At 42.3% G+C, this 19,423-nt stretch overlaps 1 protein-coding gene across 1 annotated transcript in view; it reads left to right on the top strand.

Moving 5' to 3' along the window:
• The window catches only part of LRP11 (LDL receptor related protein 11), a 67,208-nt gene that overhangs the window by 13,465 nt on the left and 34,320 nt on the right, over positions 1-19,423 (top strand). Inside the window, exon 1 of the mRNA XM_080389653.1 lies at positions 1-19,423. This exon is cut by the window's left edge and continues 13,465 nt beyond it; it is cut by the window's right edge and continues 15,249 nt beyond it. The gene's annotated coding sequence lies outside the window, so the exon portion shown is untranslated.

Below are 19,423 nucleotides of genomic sequence, written 5' to 3'. Positions count from 1 at the left end.
TGATCCACCAGAACACATCCCTGCCCTGGGTCAGGTAGGGAAGAAGGAAAGATTTGACCCCAGTGCAGATGATCTGGCATGAATACCCAGGTGGTAGCAAGCAGAGATATTTGGACAGGGGCAGGACCAGGTGAGATAGACCATTTTGGAAGTATCTAGTGCTTCAGTCAACATAAAATGATGGTAAAATCATGTATTCAGGTAGCAAAATGTGTGCACCTGTCATGTTTTCAGAGCATAATGCTGGATCTCACCAAAATGAGGTTATAGAGCATACTGTAATGTATCATCAGTCAGCACAATATCAATTCCAGTACTCCTATACAAGATTCACTATGAAATTCATAAGGGTAATGAGTCACTCAAATTGATTGCTCTAAGGAAGCATCTCCCTTTGTGGCTATTTAAGAACAGGACAAACATGGATGAGGTGCCACCCTGCTTCCCAGATACCCTTTTCTGTGATTCCACAAAAACAAAAAAACCAACCAAACAAAACAAAACAAACCCAAAACCACCATCATCAAGGTATTCTAAAACAATTTCTACACCCGAATGCCTTCAAATATATCAACATTTGTCTCAGCCAAAAAAAAAGCATCAAAGCCATCAATATATTCTTCAATAGCTACAGCTTTGTCCCCATGCTTCACTGGGGACATCCTGCATGTTCAAGGCCTGGCCAGCAGTAAGCACCACATAAAGTCAAAGCAGCTACCTGGTCCAAGCACCAGTAAAATCCTTGAAGTCATCTTTCTTCCTCTCCTAAACACTTAACATTTACTGAAATCTATACCTGAGACTGGAGTTCAAGGACAGCTTTGCAGTAAGTTCATCACAACTACTCCATTTGTGGCAGTATGGTCCCTCGGCGAGTCGATCACTCATGTCTTCCCTTGCACACCATGACCATGGGAAACAGATGTTTGGATTTCCATACCACATATCACTTCCCAGGTCCACTTCATTTGCTCTCGCTAACAATGGAACAGGTTTGATTTGGAGCAAATTTAGCCTTTATAGCCAGCTAGATCAAGGAGGTATCAGGTCTTTATTGATTGTCCTTTTGAGGTTTTTTTCCCCATTTATTTAGCCGGGAACCATTTCACATATACAGGGCTTTTCTTACATTTAGTGGGCACTGGAAATCAATCAGAGTGCAGGAAACAAAAATCTTGATGGTTCATCAATATTTCAGGCCACATCAACAATGCATTCAATTTTATTCAGAAAGGGATTGGAAATTTTGCTCAGTTTGTGGCTTTGAGGCAGAGCCAGTCCGGTTCAGCGAAACCAAAGCCTTGAGTAGGTGACAGTGCCAGACGCTCCTGCTGCCCCTCACTGCCATCCAGCCCAGCAGCTCCATGTACAATGCCACCCCTGTGACCAGAGGGCTGTAGAGCAACAAGGGGTTTACATTATTTATTTCCTCCTCCTGCACTTAATGTAGCAAAGGGCACAGACAGTGTGGCAGGATGGAGGGAGCCGGCAATTTCAGCCTCTCTCAGAGACTTTGGGCCAAAGCTCTTGCCCTTCTGCCCTCACCCTGCTTACAGATGGCATTGACCACTGGGAAAGCAAAAATTTAGAGCCTTTACTGGGAAACTCTTACTCCTCTGAGCTGGATTTTATGTAGCTGATTTATTTTTTGCCTCAAAGACAACAAAACACTATCCAGAAGAGCCTTCATCTTCAGAAAAGACAAAGGCAGCAGTAGGTCAGGCGTAACAGACTCAAAGGTGTTTAGAAAGATATGAAAACATTTCTTTGCAAGAGTGCTACAGCTTTCAGTTCATTTTTTTTTTCTTTTTTTTTTTTTTCTTCTTTGCAAGATTAATGCAGTTTTATCTTTGATGAATAAATGGTGCCATTTCTGTGTCTTGGTCTACAGTAGCATTTTGAGGGCCTCTAAGGCAGATCAACAGGATCATATCTTGTCTCATATTTTCTTCTCTGCAAACTTTAATTTTTAAAAACTAATCTCCCTGGTTTCTCTCTGTATTTTCTGTGTTAGTTTCGTTTAATGCTCAACAGTCTTCAACCTGTTGAAAGGGCACCAGATTGACTAATGGAACAAGCATCATGATTCTGGAAAAGTATTTCCAAAGCATGTATATTCTTGTTAGGCTCACGGTGTTTCTCTCAGTGGGAGAGTTACTATGCTTAGACGAACATGTTATGTACGAGTTAGTCAGGTACCCTGCTGACTACACGTAGCTTTTTAAAGGAACATCACACCTTTTTGTGCAGTTTTGACTTGCTTTTATGTATTTTTTTAGTAGCTTGCTCCTTTTCCTTTCTGCCCCCCCCCCAAACTGCACCATTGTTTTCAAAAGTCTTAGAAAATTAGATACGAATGTTTTGATTTTATTCTTCCCATTCAATAATTATGTATTTCCCTTTCTATTTTTGCTTTCTTCCCATTCCAATGTGATTAATGTACAGCAACACAAAAATAAATCTTGCAATTACTGAAAACGCAGTTCAGGGCTATATTTTACAGAGATCAAAAAAAGAATAACCCACAAAGAAATGGACACTTGATTTTTACTTTCTGGCAGGCAAGGCAACAATGCAGAATCAAACGTATACTTAGGATCTAGCTAAGATGGTAAGCCACATCCTTCAAGAAGAGGCTGCGTGGAATTGTTCTTCCCTGCAACAGCCCAGGGAGGGATGCTTCTTGAGGCAACCGCAGGGAAACCCTGGACAGAGCTGTGCTGTTAAAGGCAGGACACAACACTTGTTTTTCCCACCATGGACATTTTACATGGTTGGACAGGGGTGCTCCCTCACTGGCTACACACCTGGTGTGATTTTCTCTGCCTGCAACTGTACTGGGGACCTGCTCTGTCAGCTGTGGGAGGTGGGTTTGTCAGTGACCCTGTGCCATGGCTCCTACTGCCCTCCTTGGGATAAACAGGGATCAGGTTGCCCAGAGAGGCAGGCAGATTTGGGAAGAGATTTGGGCTTAGTCTTTAACCCTTCCCAAGAAAAAAAGGCTTTTTCTTTATTTGGGGGAAATAATGGGCATGTAATAAATTTGCAGGAGGGACTGGGCATGGCAGTTTTACTGCAAGCAATACTCAGTGAGGTAAAGCACTGAACTCTGCCTCTCCCTCTTGTCTCCAAACACCCTTTCAGGTTAAACTCCTTTATTCTGTACTGAAGCTACAGGATCTTATCCACACATTTTTTGGTGGATTTGGAAAGTCAACATTTGGGAAGAACTAGCAGTTAACCAGGAATATCACAGGACAGAGTAGCAGGAAGATGCTGAAGATGCTTCTCCGGGGCCAGAGAAAAGCCTGGGGATGTGGAGAGGGCCTAAGCTTCTCCATTTGCAATAGCACTGTGGAGATCACTGGTGGATCAAGCCAATTTATAGGTGAGGACAAAGAGAAAGACTCACCAGGGAACACTGAATGTATTTACATGACATATATTATGGGATACATGCAGGTAGTTACACAGACTTTTAAGAGTTAACTCCACACCCTGAAATTCCCTTATAATAACAGTAAGTATCACACACAGATAAAATCTGCTGTGCCACATCATTCTTTCCATCCCCCTCGGGAAGAGAGCATGAAAGCTGTCAGGGCTGGCATCCATGCAGTCCAAAGGCTGGTTCCCTCTTCCGCACCCCCAGGCTCATTGTGCACACACCTTCCTAATGGACTAGAATTGGCTTAATTTGATCTTGACAAAATAAAATTAAGTAGGCACAAAACCACTAAAGTTATTAAAAAGAATGTCTTTCTGAATCATATTTATCTTCATGCCGTGCCAGGAGATAATCTCCAGCTAAATCCAGCCTCAACTGAAAAGAAACATGGAACTAATCCAGCTGAGTATACTTCAGATCTCAACAGCACAGTAACTGCAACCACTAACCACTCTTCTCAAACCTACTCCTTTCCCAGGCTGTTTTAGGAAGCTAATCTGGATAATCACCCTTGAAATTTATTTCAAATTCCAGGTGTAGTTGACTTATTAAATTCAAAAAAATATCTTTTTCAGAGCTCTCTCATCTACCATAGGTTTTGTTTGTCTAAACATGGCTATCCTGCCGTGTTTAGACTGCCTGTTCAACTGCCTGTTCCACTGCTTTCCTAGTTTGTTCAAGTCGATCATACAGAGATGGAAAACAGTTTTGTCTTTGTTGCAAGACAACGAGGTATAAGGGTATTCAACTGACAGCAGTTGTGATTAAATTGTGATTAAAATAAATTCACATTCAGATGTCACATCAAATCCTGAGTAAGTGTAAAATCATTATAATCCTGTTGAATTCATTGAATTTCTGCCCATTTTCATCAGCTGAGGCTCTGACTAGAGCTGGATTCTTCTGAGTAATCTTCAGATCTCTATTACTAACAAAACTAGTAATTTGCTTTTCCAAACATCTTGCAGTGTTTCTATCCATTCATTTAAGTAGAGTTCCTTTTCAATGTTTCTTGTAGCTTGAACATGAAGCAGGGATCCTGTACCAATTCTTGCTGAATCAGGGCTCAGTGCATATACTACCAATCACTTTTCCTACAAGGGTGCTTAAAATAGCAGCTTCAGCCCATCCTAGCTCACTGGGAAATCTGTCAGCAAATTTCATGCTTCTATTATTACAAGACCAATTTTAGAACCAGAAAAAAAAAAAATCATAGCAGGGATAAAGCTTCAGAGGTTTTTAAAAGAGTCCAGGTGGAGATGGGTCAGCCCTGCAAATACTTTCACAACCAAGTGCTGAAATTTCAGGGTGAATTTACTTTCAACATGTTCATACCATCTTGAATTGGTTTTCCACAAACATTTGGGCAATTAAAATATTGATTGACAGCAGTGTTTACACTTCATTTCTTATGAAGCTGCTTATGCAAGTATTCATGGTTAATGAGCTTTGCATTATCATTAGCAATTACTCTTGACAGAAATGTTCTCTCATTTCTGAGTTTAGGAGAGCAGGTAGGTGTCCACCTAGGTCCATCTCTATTGTGGCAAGTACCAAAGTGTGTGCTTACATCCCAAAGACTTCCTCCAGGCACAGTTCTAAATTCATCTATTGACATGTGAGACCCCAGAACTGAAGCTGTAACGAGACTGGGAGAGGTGGATACCGGGTGCCATATGACTTACGGACTAGTAAGCTGAAATAGCTGACACCTTGCTATTGTGTCCAGAAACTTGAAAAAAATATAAACACTAGTGGTTGAAAAATTACTAGTAATACATTTTGAGAGAAATCACAAGTGCTTGTACATGTCCTATAATTAAGGAGCATCCGTTATTTAGTCACTTCTGTCAAAAATCACTTTAAAATCAGACCAGTCTAGCACTTGGTGGGGTTTTTGTGTGATCAAGACCTTTAGGGTGAGTGTCAAGAGGATGGCGCCAGGCTCTTTTCAGTGGTGCCCAGTGACAGGACAGGGGGCAACGGGCACAAACTGCAACACAGGCAGTTCCATCTGAATCTGAGGGGAAAATCCTTTACTTTGAGGGTGACAGAGCACGGGAACAGGCTGCCCAGAGAGGTTGTTGGGTCCCCTCTGGAGACACTCAAAACCTGCCTGGACGTCATCCTGTGCAACCTGCTGTAGGTGACCCTGCTTTAGCAGGGGTTGGACTAGGTGATGTCCAGAGGTCCCTTCCAACCATGACCATTGTGCAATTCTGTGAAGCCTTTTTAGACCAGACTGCAGGCACACTGGTTAATAGCAGAAGATAAAGGAGTTCTGACACATTCCTAAAAGAGAAAAGTGGAGAAAATTCCTCAGCATCTATGAGCCCTATGTAGTAGTAAAACATAAGGTAACTCCTAATGCCTTGGCTAGTTGTTGTGTGAAGGGAAAATCTGATTTAAATGTACACACCCACATCCCAGAATAGTTTTCTGGGCTCTTTAGTCCTATTTCAACCACAGTCTGAAGGGTGTTGTCTTAAAGTCCCTCCCAGTGCAGCACAACACTGAGATAGTCACAGCACTGCTGCTGAACCGACTCACTCTTGAGACTGCAGCGGGAAACCAGCCAATACTTGAAGAAATTTTAAATAATGTGGATAAGTGGATGATTTCAGTTGGAAACTGAAGTAAAAAACAGAATTAAATTCTAATAACTTGCCACACCTGTGAAACTTGAAGCTGAACCATGCATTGCAGATACGTCATTATGAAATATGACTTAATGGTTCTTCATGGATGTGGCCCTCAGGGACCAAACACAACGCTGCACAGATCGTTTCACATTTGGTTGACTTTGAGCAAACCTGTATAATCTATTACTTTTACCACAGTCGGTGTGAGAAATACAGATCATGAAGAATGTATTTAAATATTTATTATTAGCTTTTTTTTTCCCAGGCTATTAAGGAGGAAGATGATAGAGAGCAGAGTGTTTTACATTTACGGGCAGATTTTTGGTGTAATTTTGTGTTCCAATCCTAGGGATAGGCATCAGGACACAGATTTATGCATCAAAATTTTGAAGTACTACTAATAAACATGCATAAATTATTTTTTAAATGCAACAGTAATTAGGAACCTGAACAGTGCATGCTGTTATAAAATAAACAACCTCTCCTAGGGCATAAAACCTTCCCTTACCCATATGCTTGTTCAAAGAAAATGGAATTTGTAGTCTCTAGGTATTGCTTTACAAAACTGATGTCAATAGAGGAGCAAGACCTGAAGATAGAAGGAATTTACAAAGAAATGTTAAGAAAAAAACCAAAGCTAACAATTGTAGCTGGAATCTGAATGTTCTGCTAATAAGCAAAAGAATTGCTAACTGGTGCTGCTGACTTGTGCTGTTCCTGCTGCATCTGCCACCATATTATTATTATTTTGCCTCAAGCATTGATGTGGAGCTTACTTTAGCTAATGATCATGCAACTAACAGTCTGTCAGCCTTAGTATCTGTGGGAAACAAAATGGAGTTTGTCCCTACGCTATTAGCCATGCTTTCTAAACACACTTTCTTTGGCCATATGTATTGAACATTACATTTAATGGCTGCTTTACTATATGCCTACTGGATACGTGCAATAAAGACAAATATTATAGGGCAGTGGGTACAATGCTACATTAACTTCTTTGGGATAGCCTTGAAATACAAAACCACTTAGATCATTGCTCAGTTTCTGGAGTAAATGCAAGAAATGAGAAACAGTGGGTCAGTAGACCAGCAGCCAGAAACAATGCCAATTTATCATAAGACACAGTTTTTGCCTGAGGTCCTCTAATTACATGTATTGTAACCACAATGTGAAGTAACACAAGGACAATTAAAGCTTCCATTCTGAGGAGGTAAAAAAGTCTAAATCCAATGTGAATCAAAGGGGACTAGAGCTGCAGTAAAATCAGAAAGGGTTCCTGATCCATGAGACTTATAAAAACAGGGAGGGATTAACCTCTTTAGGGATAGCCACCCTAACCACCACTGCCCCTGAAGTGACGGGTACTGAGCTGTGTCAGGAGAAATGCTGGCTGCCCATTCATGCCTGGAGCAAGCTGGGAAGGCTCAGAAGCCCAAGTCCTCGCTTTGTTCTGCTGCATTTGCTACAGCGCTGCTGAGATGACCCATATGCTACGGTGCTGCTGAGATGACCCATTTCTTATGGCAGTGAACTAATTCGTGAACTGTCAGGAAAGCACAAGAGAAGAGAACTGGGGAAAGCAAGCAGTGGATTCCTTTCAGGCAAACTATTGCTGCGTCAGAGTCTGTCCCTCTAGACTGTTTCTCTGTTCCACAAATAGCTTTGCATTAAAGAAATCAGGAAAAGTGAAACGACTACATCTTGGGTTTACCACTGTTTCTCCCTTTCTGAATGCCATTAACATTTTCACTCTCCGGTCACTAGTTTAATTACTCAAATTTCACCCCCTTGGCTAAGAAGAGAAGTACTTGACATTTACTGGTTCTTTTCAAGTGTTCAGTGACAGAGACAGGAATCTGCCTGTTGACTTGGACTCAGGAAAGCTTGAGTTTAGGACCTCAACATACATCCAAATGAAGTGCAAGGAAGCATTTGAACGCATAGGGATCTCTAGTTATTCTAACCCATAAGGATCTCCAGTTATTCTAAAACATGGCTCAAGGAGTAAACATAAGACAACGTAAGGCTTATTCTCTACACCTCAGCTCTACTATTTTCCAGCAATCAGGGTTGGGGTCCTGAGTAGATATTCCCATTTTGAAGAAAGTGAAAATACAGCCAATGCACTGATAGTTGTTTTAGTTAGGTTTAGAATAAGACTAAAAAATTTAATTTTTCATGCTGTAGGGTACAATCACCAGGAAAGCTCTAAAAGGACTGAGTACTAAACAGGTAGGCATATTAATTCTCCACGTCCTTTAATTAGCTTCATTTCCATTTTTACATCAGATTCTACTTCCTTACACCTGCCTCAGGGTCTGGTCTTACAATATGCATTATAACTCTCCCCGCATGCTGCCACATTTTTCTTTGTACCAGCTTTCTGCCAGAGCCAGTTTGTGCCTTTCACCTTTTCTATACCCATCATCCATTCCCATACATCTCACCAGTTACTGGCATTTTTGTTCAGCTGAAAGATTTCAGTTGTGCATCTACACTCCCTTAAAAAAATTACCTATAAAACCCCTACAAAGAAGATTCCTATGGAACCTTACTTTGCTGTCCTGTGTATATTTGGTTATGTATTCTATGTTATGCCATGTAGCTATGTATTTTACTGATGTAGCTTCAGAGATTAATATCTCAGGAATAAAGACAGTCTTGTGGAGGAAGAGGTGGTGTATGTAAGCACTCAACTGGAGTACTGTGTACAGCTGTGCATATCACATGCTTTAGGAAAGATGGAGATCACCTGGAGTAAGTGTAGGGAAGGCAACAGGAGGAGTTACGAGAAAAGTGGGAAAATGGGGTTTGTTAGTCTAGAAAATGGGCGATGTGAGAAGTCTTTCAGTATTAAAAACGTTATTGCAAATTAACCCGAATGAATTAATTTCCGTGTGACCAAAGACAAGGGAAAAATGCAATGGGTTTACACTGCAGCATGAGAGATTTAAGATAACCTTTAGGAAAATCTTTCTAACCGTTAATGGTAGTTAAGCACTGGAGTATCCACTGGGGAGGGAGTGGAGTACTTAACTGAAGTAACAGGGGATAAATCCCCTGGGTTTACAGTGGTCTTGACATAAGATTATTATAAGTTTAAATGTGTTTCTCTAGAACATCCATCTCTTGCCACTCGGTAAGGCAATTGGCTGTAGATGGCAACTTCCTAGGGAGAAGCAGGAGCATATCTTCAGCACAGTGAAATATTGCTACTGTAGTCTGCTCTGCTGCAACATGCAGGGCTGTCTTTCTGTTTACTGGTTAATAAAAATTCTGTGGAACAAAACTATGGACCCTTCACTCTTTCTCTTAAGTGGAAAAAGTCATTCCAGTATTCAGGTGGCAAGTGACTTGTTCAGCTGGTTAGTAAACACTGCTAATTATGCTGTGGTTTTGAAGTCTTGAAACCATAAATTCGCACTACTATACTTGAGACACCACAACAGAGGCTTGAGGAAATTAAAACAAAAATGAAAAGCAAGTTTTTCCTTTATAAATCACATGCAAAATCATCAGAGTCTTCAGAAGTCCTTTTGGGTTTTCAGAGACGTTATCTCAAGGTAGATCTTTATCTTCAAGAGTTTCATAAAAATTGAAATAAGAAAAAAGTTTAATGTAATAAGCAGTCTGGCAGAGCACCCAGGAGTTATACTGCCTGAATGCTCTGCTTGGTCCCAAACCACCTATGTTAACCTCATGGAAGTCTGATACTATAGTCTTTTATTCATTGGAAAAGTCCCTTAGTTTAAGCAATGCATTAGGTTACAAGTCTCACCTGGAGGTAAAAATATTCAGCATCTCTACAGTAGAAATATCAGAATAGCAAAAGGCATAGGAGCCAATCATGCCATAGTTGAAACCAGGGTGGGGACATTTTGGTCCACGAATGAGGGTCCTGGAGAAAGTTTAATTGTGTACAAGCTTTATGAGACATGGAATGTATTCATTTTAAACAGTAAATGGCAAACTAAATGCAAGATTAAATATAGGGCCTCATAAATAACTACATTTGCAACTTTATATTTACATTATGAAAATAAAATTATTGCTATATTGTGTCAATCTTTGTTACTATACAAATTTGAGTGAATAATTTAATATTCTCACTGGTGGTTAGGTTCTAAACACACACACTTTTATTGTAGCAAGAATTGCTGTTTTCATTTCCATTAATTGTTAGGATTATAAATGTTTGTACTTACTACATCCTTTTCTCCGGAAAATTAGCGGAAGTGGTAGACATACATTTTGACACTAAACAAAATCTGCTTAAGCTTAGCAAAGCATCTCCGTTGTACAGAAAAGAATATACATTTACACATTATGACAAAACGAATGCGGAAAAATCCATTTGCATTTTATAGGAATGGTGTGCGCTGTTTAGAAAAAAGGGGAAATTTGAGTCTGCCCAGTACTTCTGTCTTTATAATAACTCTGCTGTATGGGTACTTCTTCAAAACATAGAACAAATGGGGCTTACAGTGGAATAGGGCACTTAGAACATGAAAGAACACTAGAATCTTGATGTCTGTTTCAGTTTTTAAAAAATAAAGTTTACAAGCTCCTATTTGAAGTTCCAAATTTAAAGCAAAAAGCACTTACAAGTTAACTGTGGGTGCATATAGGAATATTGACTAATACTGTAAGTAAAATAATTAGTTTTTCCTCCTGCTCAGAAGTAGGTAGGTATATTCTTTCTGACATTTTCTAACCATCTCACTGGTCCCTGCTATGCTCTGACTTAAAATCAGTATAATTTACAGAGCAATCAATATCTCCATTTTTATAACAAAAGGACATCTTGTGTCCAAATGAAAGATCTCAAAGATCTGTATCAGCATGGCAACAATCAAATTACTTCATTGCTCTGTATCACAAGTGGGGAACACATCACAGGAATAAGGAGGGGCAGTCACACACAGGTGTAATCTGCTAGTCAGGGAACAGCCATAGTAACAAGCCTATGTGAAATACACACTGCTCAGCTTTCTGCTTCCAAGGGCCCAGTTAGTTTCATACACTTCGATGCTCAACATCTCCACTTGTCAGTCAAGCTACCATCTGCTCCCACTTACTATAACCCCTTCCTATGTTGCCTACGTACTACCATGTATCTTCAAATCTCTTCTACTTCAAAGAGTTTGAGACAACCTCTGATCCTTTCCCTCCTGCTTTGAGCCTGTCCCAGCTCACATTATGCAGGCGGAGAAGTGCTGGCCTGTTACAAGGTTATGTCTACATTGTATTGTGAAGACAGATGCAAGTTTGCTTCAAGCTGGTAGGAAGCAAGCCAGTTTGGATGCAGAAGCCACGTGACTTCATTATCAGCACAATGCTGAGCTTGATGCAATAAGCCTGACAGAGAAACGGTATATATTAGCTGAGCTCTAGTCAGTGCAGAGCAAGGCAAAGCAAGCTTACATCTGTCTGCAATCTGTCAGGCAGTTCCATATTGTGCCTGATTCGCATAATTCCCCCTTCAGTCTTATTAGCCCACACACAAACTGAAGTAGGGACAGAAAGCTCTTCTGCTTGCTTTCTACAGATGAATTTGCGGATACCGGGCTTCTGTCAGAGACAGCACACCTGCGTGGTGGGGGTTCGGCTCTGCTCTGCTGTGCCGCCATTTCTATCACAGATACCAGGTCTACATTTGCCAGAAACCCTTTATACTCCACATCTACATTTACATTTTTTTCAGTTTACCAGCAAGAGATTATTTTCTGCACTGCTACCTGTTTCCACCCACTGAGAATCAGCTTACAGAGCCCTGAAACATTTATTACAAAAAAAAATTTGCAATTCTCTTTCCATTTTTGGTCTGTCCAAAAGCACAAGCGTGCTGATAATGTAAGACTTGCAAAAGCACTGCTTGCTTTCAGTGGTCTAGCATCACTTAGGATGAAACCCACAGCCATTTTGAAGCACATAAACATCGTTAGACAATAAAGAGACTTTACTAACCCTTAGGAACCATATACCCCTGGGAGATTTTACACACAAACTTTCCCAAGTCCCATTTTCAATGTTAGATCTATTATTATCTATTTATTACACATCTACATTAATTATACATCTATTATAAAGGCTGCACACACTTTTATGAGGCCAGCTGCCAGAAGCTCTGGCCATTGAGTTCCCTTCTTTTATAAAACCTTGAGGACCCCTGGTTTAGCGTTCTCTGTCCACGGGCATTTTCTCTTTTTTTTCCCCCAAAGAGTCCTTGATATATAAAAATGTCTTCCTCAAGGAGACACAATTCTGCTGCCTGCAGCATTGTGAATCGATCCCTGAAGTGGCCACTTAATGCTTAGGTTGCAGCACTGATTATAAGACAGCCTTGATACCTTTTTACATGTTGTTCTCCAACATATCTGTAAATTCCTTTCTCAAATCACAGAATTCATGCTGGATCACCATCTGTGCTGCTTTCTTCTATAGGAAGTGAGTGTGTTACTCAATAAAAAGTGTCTAGCTTCTCAACAGGGCAACAGGGATTACTGTCTTAAGTGGCACCCAAATTCAATGAAAATAAGAAAATTAGAAGATGCCAATGGTTTTCCAAGAACAAGTACCCACTGCAAAATCTAACATGCAGATTTGCCCCCCTCCCCATACTCCCAGAAAGATCCAGTGGCAGTTGGTCCAGGCTAGAGCAAACCATAGGACCAATTCCAGGCTAAAGGAGAGCGCAACGGTACCAGCATGTCCATGGCTTGGCATTATACAGTACTCTTTTGTGAATCCTGACCTCATTTATTCCTGCAACACAGGATTTATCACCTCTCTTGCAGGCACATGTATCTGGCTTGACTGAATTTCCACTGCATCAATCTGCTTCTCAAATTCTTTCAGCCAGTGAGGAACACTGGTGATACCTGAGCAGAAATAGACAAAGCTAACAAAAAATGCTCAGGACCATTTTGCAATGGGAAGTTATTTCATACTGTTTTGCTCAGAAAGGTCTGAGAAAAAGTCTGCCCCTAGAAACTTCCCTGCCTGCTGTCTTACACAGCTTGCTAGCTAACCAAAAGGGCACAAATACTTAAAGTGTGAAATAATTGCAAATATTTTTCTTCCAGAGATTGTATTCAACCTTATATGAAAGACTTAGATATCTGAACACCTTTCTATTGAAAAAACAGTCTGTTCAGTCTAATATTTGGACTGGAGACAGACAGCTGTTAGTTTGCTCTTGAAGTATCATCCTGTGACTGTACTCTGGTGTCCTGCAGACAGCCCCTCAGGCTGGAGCACCGCTCCTGCACTGTTATCCCAGCTCCATAGGCTCCAGGAATGCTCTGTGGCCCCGTCTACACAACAAACAGATACCAGGGACGACTGCTTGTCCTCGCAGCTCTTGGAGAGTGAGACGGAACCTCGTGTATCCCCATGACTCCCCACAGACACCTACCAGATTTCCCAAGCCTGGATTCATCAGCACTCACCAGACACAAGCCATGGTAGGGAAGGGATCAGGAAAGGTCCTCCTCAGGGGCAGCGGGAAGATGAGACACACAGGTGCGGCCATATGCATTAATGCTGGTAGGAATCCACCCAAGTTTCTTTCACCTAGCACAAAACTTCTATCTCCTGAGTAAGAAATGGGGTACAGGCAACATATCAGCATTGGTCGCAATGCCCAGGTGCTACAAAATCAGTTTCCCAGACCCAGCTGGAGCGTGCTGAGACAGTTGCTTGGCCAGAAGTGAATCCTGCTTCAGCAGAGCCCTGGCCAGGAGCTCTCCATGAGGGTCCATCAGGACAGGGCCTGGCAGCCAGGGCCCGTCCCAGCCCCAGCCAGGGGCAGGCAGATGGGGGCACTGGGACAGCCCCAGCCCGGGCATCGCCCTGCGGACAGGTTAAGGCCAGGCCAGGACGTGGGCCCGGCTCGGTGGGCACCATGGCCGGGCAGGGCTGAGGGGAGCAGGAGACCGGCCCTGCTGCGGCGTCGCTGGGGCAGGGGCTGAGGGTCCCTGGGCTGGCATGGGGCGCTGGGCTGGGGGGGAGCCCGGGAGGCCAGGCAGGGACAACCAAGGCTGGTGGTGCCCCAGGGGCCCTGGTATCAAGATTTTTGTATAAAATTGCTGTTCTCAGAGACCTTTCTCTCATTTGGACATGCTGATGGTCTTTTGTTGCATCTCCCTAAGCACTCCTTGACCAGGCTTGGTGGCACTTGCTCACCAAGGATCACACTCGATCCCTAAAGCAGCCAGCCTCTCTGAGACACCCACATTGTGCTCCTTATTGCCCAGCCACGCAGCCCTGCCGTCGGCCGGAGGGATGGGTGCTGCAGTGCAGGGTGTGCTGCCTCACCCCCGCCTGCAGCTCCAGGGAGAGGAATTCCCCGCCTTTTCCCCCCCTCGGTTTCCAGCTTTCTTCTGACTACCTCCCCTGTCACTCGCAGACTCTCTGAATCAAAAAAAATTCCCATTGCCTGGGCTCAGAAGTAGTCACTGCTCTGCCTCCCTGGGCTGCACCTGAGGGACCATTTCTGTGTCTCCTCGTCCACCAGCCGCCATCTCGACTACAGCTGCCCCTGCACTGCCATGCCCCAGCAGCATTTCACACCTGTGCCGCAGCTCCCTGCCTCAGCACCGGCCGCGTCTCTGCTTTATAACCCATCTTTCAGCCATCGAGTTGTATCGGAAGCTTTCTGCTCCAGGTTACAACGGCTTCTTGCCAGACACCTACTCATTTACAAGCCATGGGTTAGCCTTCCCCTGCCTTACTCACTGTTAACCCTCTCTGACTCACGCTCCAGTTCAGGGAGTTCAATCCTGTTGTGTTCTGGTGACATTTTATTTTAAATGCGTCAATATTTTGAGCGGAGTGACCTACTTTTAAGTTAGACAGAAAGAGAGGTGGAACTAAGGTTCTTCCCAGCAAAAAGGCCAACCTTGATAAACCCAGGGAACTAGGAGATGAAGCCCATTCAGCTGAGGATCTCAAAGAACTGAATGCCCACAATACTCCACAGTTTTTAAAGTAAAAGATGAAAACTTATCTAGAGGTTGTTTTTTCTTAAGAAAAGGAAAAAAAGCCACTGGAAAGCGATGTGGACTTCAGTGAATGAACAGGCATGTCAGAAAGGATATTAGGACTAGGCAGTGAGACACAGGGGATGGATGGGAATGATCACTAGAGAAAGCTGTTTCACAACATCAGCAGCAGAGTTGAAAAGACAGACCGATAACCAGGCAAGCCAATTTAGCTTACACTAAACCTGAGTTCTGATGAAATGGTCATTTCAGTAATATTTTGTAACAACGAGTGCTATGTGACAGTTATGCATTTACCCTTTAGTTTCACGATTCAGTGTTTTTAAATATCTTTTGTTGCTCTTAGTTTGATCGCCCCTAACATTAAATCACCACTGCTCTGGCATTCAGTGCAGAACTGCCTTGTGACATGTCTCACTTGGTAATTGCCTCCACTGCCCTTTCTTCCCAAGGCCATCGTTACTCTTTTCCTCCCAGGTTTGTAAATCTCCCAGGGGCCCCCACAGTTGTCTCCCAACCGCACATTTCAGTGACCTCATCCCTGCAGGCCACAGTCTCCCTCATGCTTGACATCAATAAATCCACTCCCCAAAGCACAGCTAATTATATTCCTCTACTGCCAGGAAGCTCCAGCACATCGCAGTGTATCCCAAATCAAATGTGGAGCAAACCTAGATCTTTGCAAACAGGTGGGCTCTGTAGGTGTCTGTGCATCTGCAGTCTGAATACAGACGTCCTTGCAGCGTGCTTGTGCAGCAGCAGTTTGTCTCAGGCATCCTTTAATGATTGTTGGGAGAGATGGCATTTTTTGAATTGTGACAAAAAAGAGTCAGTTTGGTCCTATATCCACAGTGTCACACTCAGTGGCTTTCAGATACAAGCAATGTTCAAGTTCATCTCAAAGTCATTAAGCTGCATTTTCAGTGGGATAAAGCTAACCTGAAGCTAAAGGAGCTAAGCTGCAACGGGATAAAAAGAAAGTAGTCTCACAGAGAAATAAATGGTTAAAAGATAGGACACAAAGGATAAAAGTCCATAGAGGAAGATTGCCAGTGGAGTCCCACAGGAATACACTGATTGATCTAGTCCTAAGTCACCTGGAAACTGGGACTAGATAAAGTAATGGAGTTTGCTGACAATACTGAGTTATTCAAAGAAGCAAACTTAAAGCCAACTGCTAAGAGCTGCAGAGGGATGTCATAATACAGAATGACTTAGAAATAAAAAGGCAGCTGAATTCAATATTGATAAATACAAAGTAATGCACACGGGAGAAAAAAGCCCAACTATACATATGCAATGATAGGCTCCAAAATAGCTGTTACCACTGTGGAAAGCAATCTTGAGGTTATTATAGAGAGGTCTGTTAAAATGTCAGCTCAGTGCTCAGCAGCATTTGAAAAAGCAAATCAAATGTTAGGAAAGAAATGAAAACCAAACCAGAAAATATCATGAGGTCACTGTGCAGATTCACAGTGTGACTGCATTTAAATAGTGTGTGCTGTTCTGTCCCCATCCTCCCAGCTTAAAAAAGTGGGTGGGAAAAAACAAAGATGCTCCAACGTCCGGAATGGTTTTGATGTGAGAAATGGTCAACAAGACCAGAAGTCTTTGGGAGAACAGAAAACCAGGCAGGGCACAAGATAAAACACTAAACAATCTTAAGTGGCTAGAAGGATGCAAATGGTGAATACTGTTTGCTGTCTTCCAATATAACATCAAATGAAATCAATAGTGATAGTTTCAAAGAAAGTAAAAGGAGGTAGTTCTTCAAACTACAGTTCAGCTGTGTGCCTCATTGCCACAGGAGGCTGCAAGCACAAAAATTCTCTGTGGGCTTAAGAGAGTTGTAGAAAGGGAATCCATTTGAGAGTTACTAGATACCAAGACTCAGTTTTTCCCAAAGATGCAGATCTTGGGAGTACAAGAGAGGGGTCTGGCAGCATGCCTGTGTCCTTGCTCTGTTTCTGCATCCTTTTTCTTGCTGGGCATCCATTATTGCCCAGTGCTGACAAGTTGTGATGGGAGCTGCTACAAAAGTTCTTGTGTTTTAAGATTGTCCCCTTAGGGGATCAGAGTGAGCCCCAAAGCTCACCCTTTCCTCCTCAGCAGTGAGGCAAACTTAGCTCTGATGTGTGTTTTGTGCTGGAATAAAATATAGTTTGGTCTAAGTCAGAAGGGAGGTGTAAGCTGTGTGACTTGGATTAATTTGGCATTCAGTGGGTGTACAAATGATGACATACCCACCAATGGAACAGATGGTCTGGGCAGTAGAAAAAATAACTAGATAGCTATAAAATAAAGCAAGCTGCCTCCAAGCAAGTTCTGATCTGCATTTCACCAGATAAACCTGAAACAATTTCATTGAAGGGAAAGAGCTGTTTAGCTTTTTCACTTGAGGTATATAGTAGGTCTTTGCCTAATTTGGCTCCTTGCTGGAATTTACTTGCTGGAAATTCACCTCTTTCCTCCAGGCTGAATTTGGGTCCTTATGTTATTAAGTGTCTTGTTGAATATTTTATACAGTGTCTGTGGAGCTATACCTCTCTTCAGCCCTGTGAATCCTGGGGGTGGCAGCTAGGGTGAAGAGGTCCTGAGGCCGACAGGGCAGGAGTCATACTTGTGTCTCTGCAGGCATTGCTCAGCACCATGGGCAAGCTAAAAACCCTGAAAGCTCTTTCACTTGATCTAAATCAATCTTGAAGCTGTTGAAAGCCAGCTAAGGTATCAGTCTTTAAATAAAATCACTACCCTAGACTGCAGTAAAAATATATCCCTAACAGATGCATGCACAGCCTCTCCTTTTCTTCTCTTGCCCTTTCAATGCACGTCACCATAGCTCTCGTGCTGTGGCTGCTTTTGTGTCAGAGGTGGTGACAGGGAATGCACAGGTAGCACCCAGTATTGCACAAGGAATTTATCAGATGGGTCCCAATGCAAAGACACTTTTTATATGCCCTAAAGTGACAGCAAAATAAATAACAACAAGGTGATAAACAGAAGTATTCAAGTTTTAAACAAAATACTAAAATGGAGAGCTCAGTGACAGAGCTTTACCCTAGAATAATATTTTCCACACTGTAGAATGCTATTTTCTGGTTTCATGTAATCTGATAAACACAGTTTCTGTTATCATAAACATGAATGTTTGTCAATACCAACTTTAAATAATAACAGCTGATTTGGTTGCAGGAAAAGAAGAATGACTCATCCAGCTGCACGTAAAACGCTGCATTCTTGTAAATGTATCCTGTATATCTGTATACTTAAGCAAGCCTAAGATAAGATGATGCTATATTGTTTCCAAGTAGAAACAGTATCCAGATCTCTGTGTGGGTGGATATAATAAAAACCTCTATGATGTATTGTACATATCCCTCTGTTGTTTTCAAATATGGTTCTGAATTATTAATACCTAAAAATGGAATTGTCCAGTTCTGCCCTTGTGCATCATTGTTTACTTCAATAAACCTAAATTTAGTAGGAAATGCTGAATATTTAATTGTGCAGCATAAGCAAAGAAGATTCCCAACCATTCTGGAAAGTCCCTGTTTCAGAGATGGCAACAGTCTCAGAGTGAAGTGCCTAATTTTGGTTTTTATTGCTGTAATCTCCTGCTAAAGTCTTCTGATTCATGACTCAGCCACTTGATATGCTGTGATTAACCCCTCACTTTCACAAACCAGGGTGTAAAAAACAGAGGGGTCTCTGATCCAGAGCATCAGTTACCAAGCAGATGTGAAAAAATACCCATCAGACATCCAAATTTAATTTTGGCTTAAACTTTGGCTTACCTTTTCTTTTGGGACCCACTAGTGGGAGATGCTGAGTCTTCTGCTTATTGTTTCCTTGGTTGGTTTTTGCAAACCAGGCCTGGGTGCCTGCCCCATCCGTGGTTTTCCCTTTGGGTGCTGCCTGGAAGGAAAGCCATGTGCCTGTCCATGGGGGAGGCCCCGTGCATTTTTGTCTGGCACCCCAGACAGTGTGGGGACAGCTGCCTGTGCTGGGAAGGTACCCTCAGAGCCAGCCACGAAGTGCCTGAGGTCACTTGCAGACCAAGATCTGCCCAGCTTGTGAGAGCAGGTGCTAGGAGGTGCGCTGACAGAGATGTTGATCTCCTTCAGGTTTTGTCTGTAATTCTTACGCAGGCTTTTTTCCCCTTTGTTTTAGCACTGGCACATGTCTCCGTCACTGCCTTTGATCTATACCTGAGTGTTCTGCAGTTATGAAAAGCGTGTGGTTAAGGCATAATTGAGCTCTTTCCTTACGCCAGATCTCCAGGAAGTCCATGGCCTCTTCAAAAATCCAAGTGGGATTCATAACACTAG

This window comes from Falco punctatus (assembly GCF_963210335.1).
Source record: "Falco punctatus genome assembly, chromosome: 5".
NCBI lineage: Eukaryota > Metazoa > Chordata > Aves > Falconiformes > Falconidae > Falco > Falco punctatus.
This window is presented reverse-complemented; position numbering and strand designations above follow the sequence as displayed.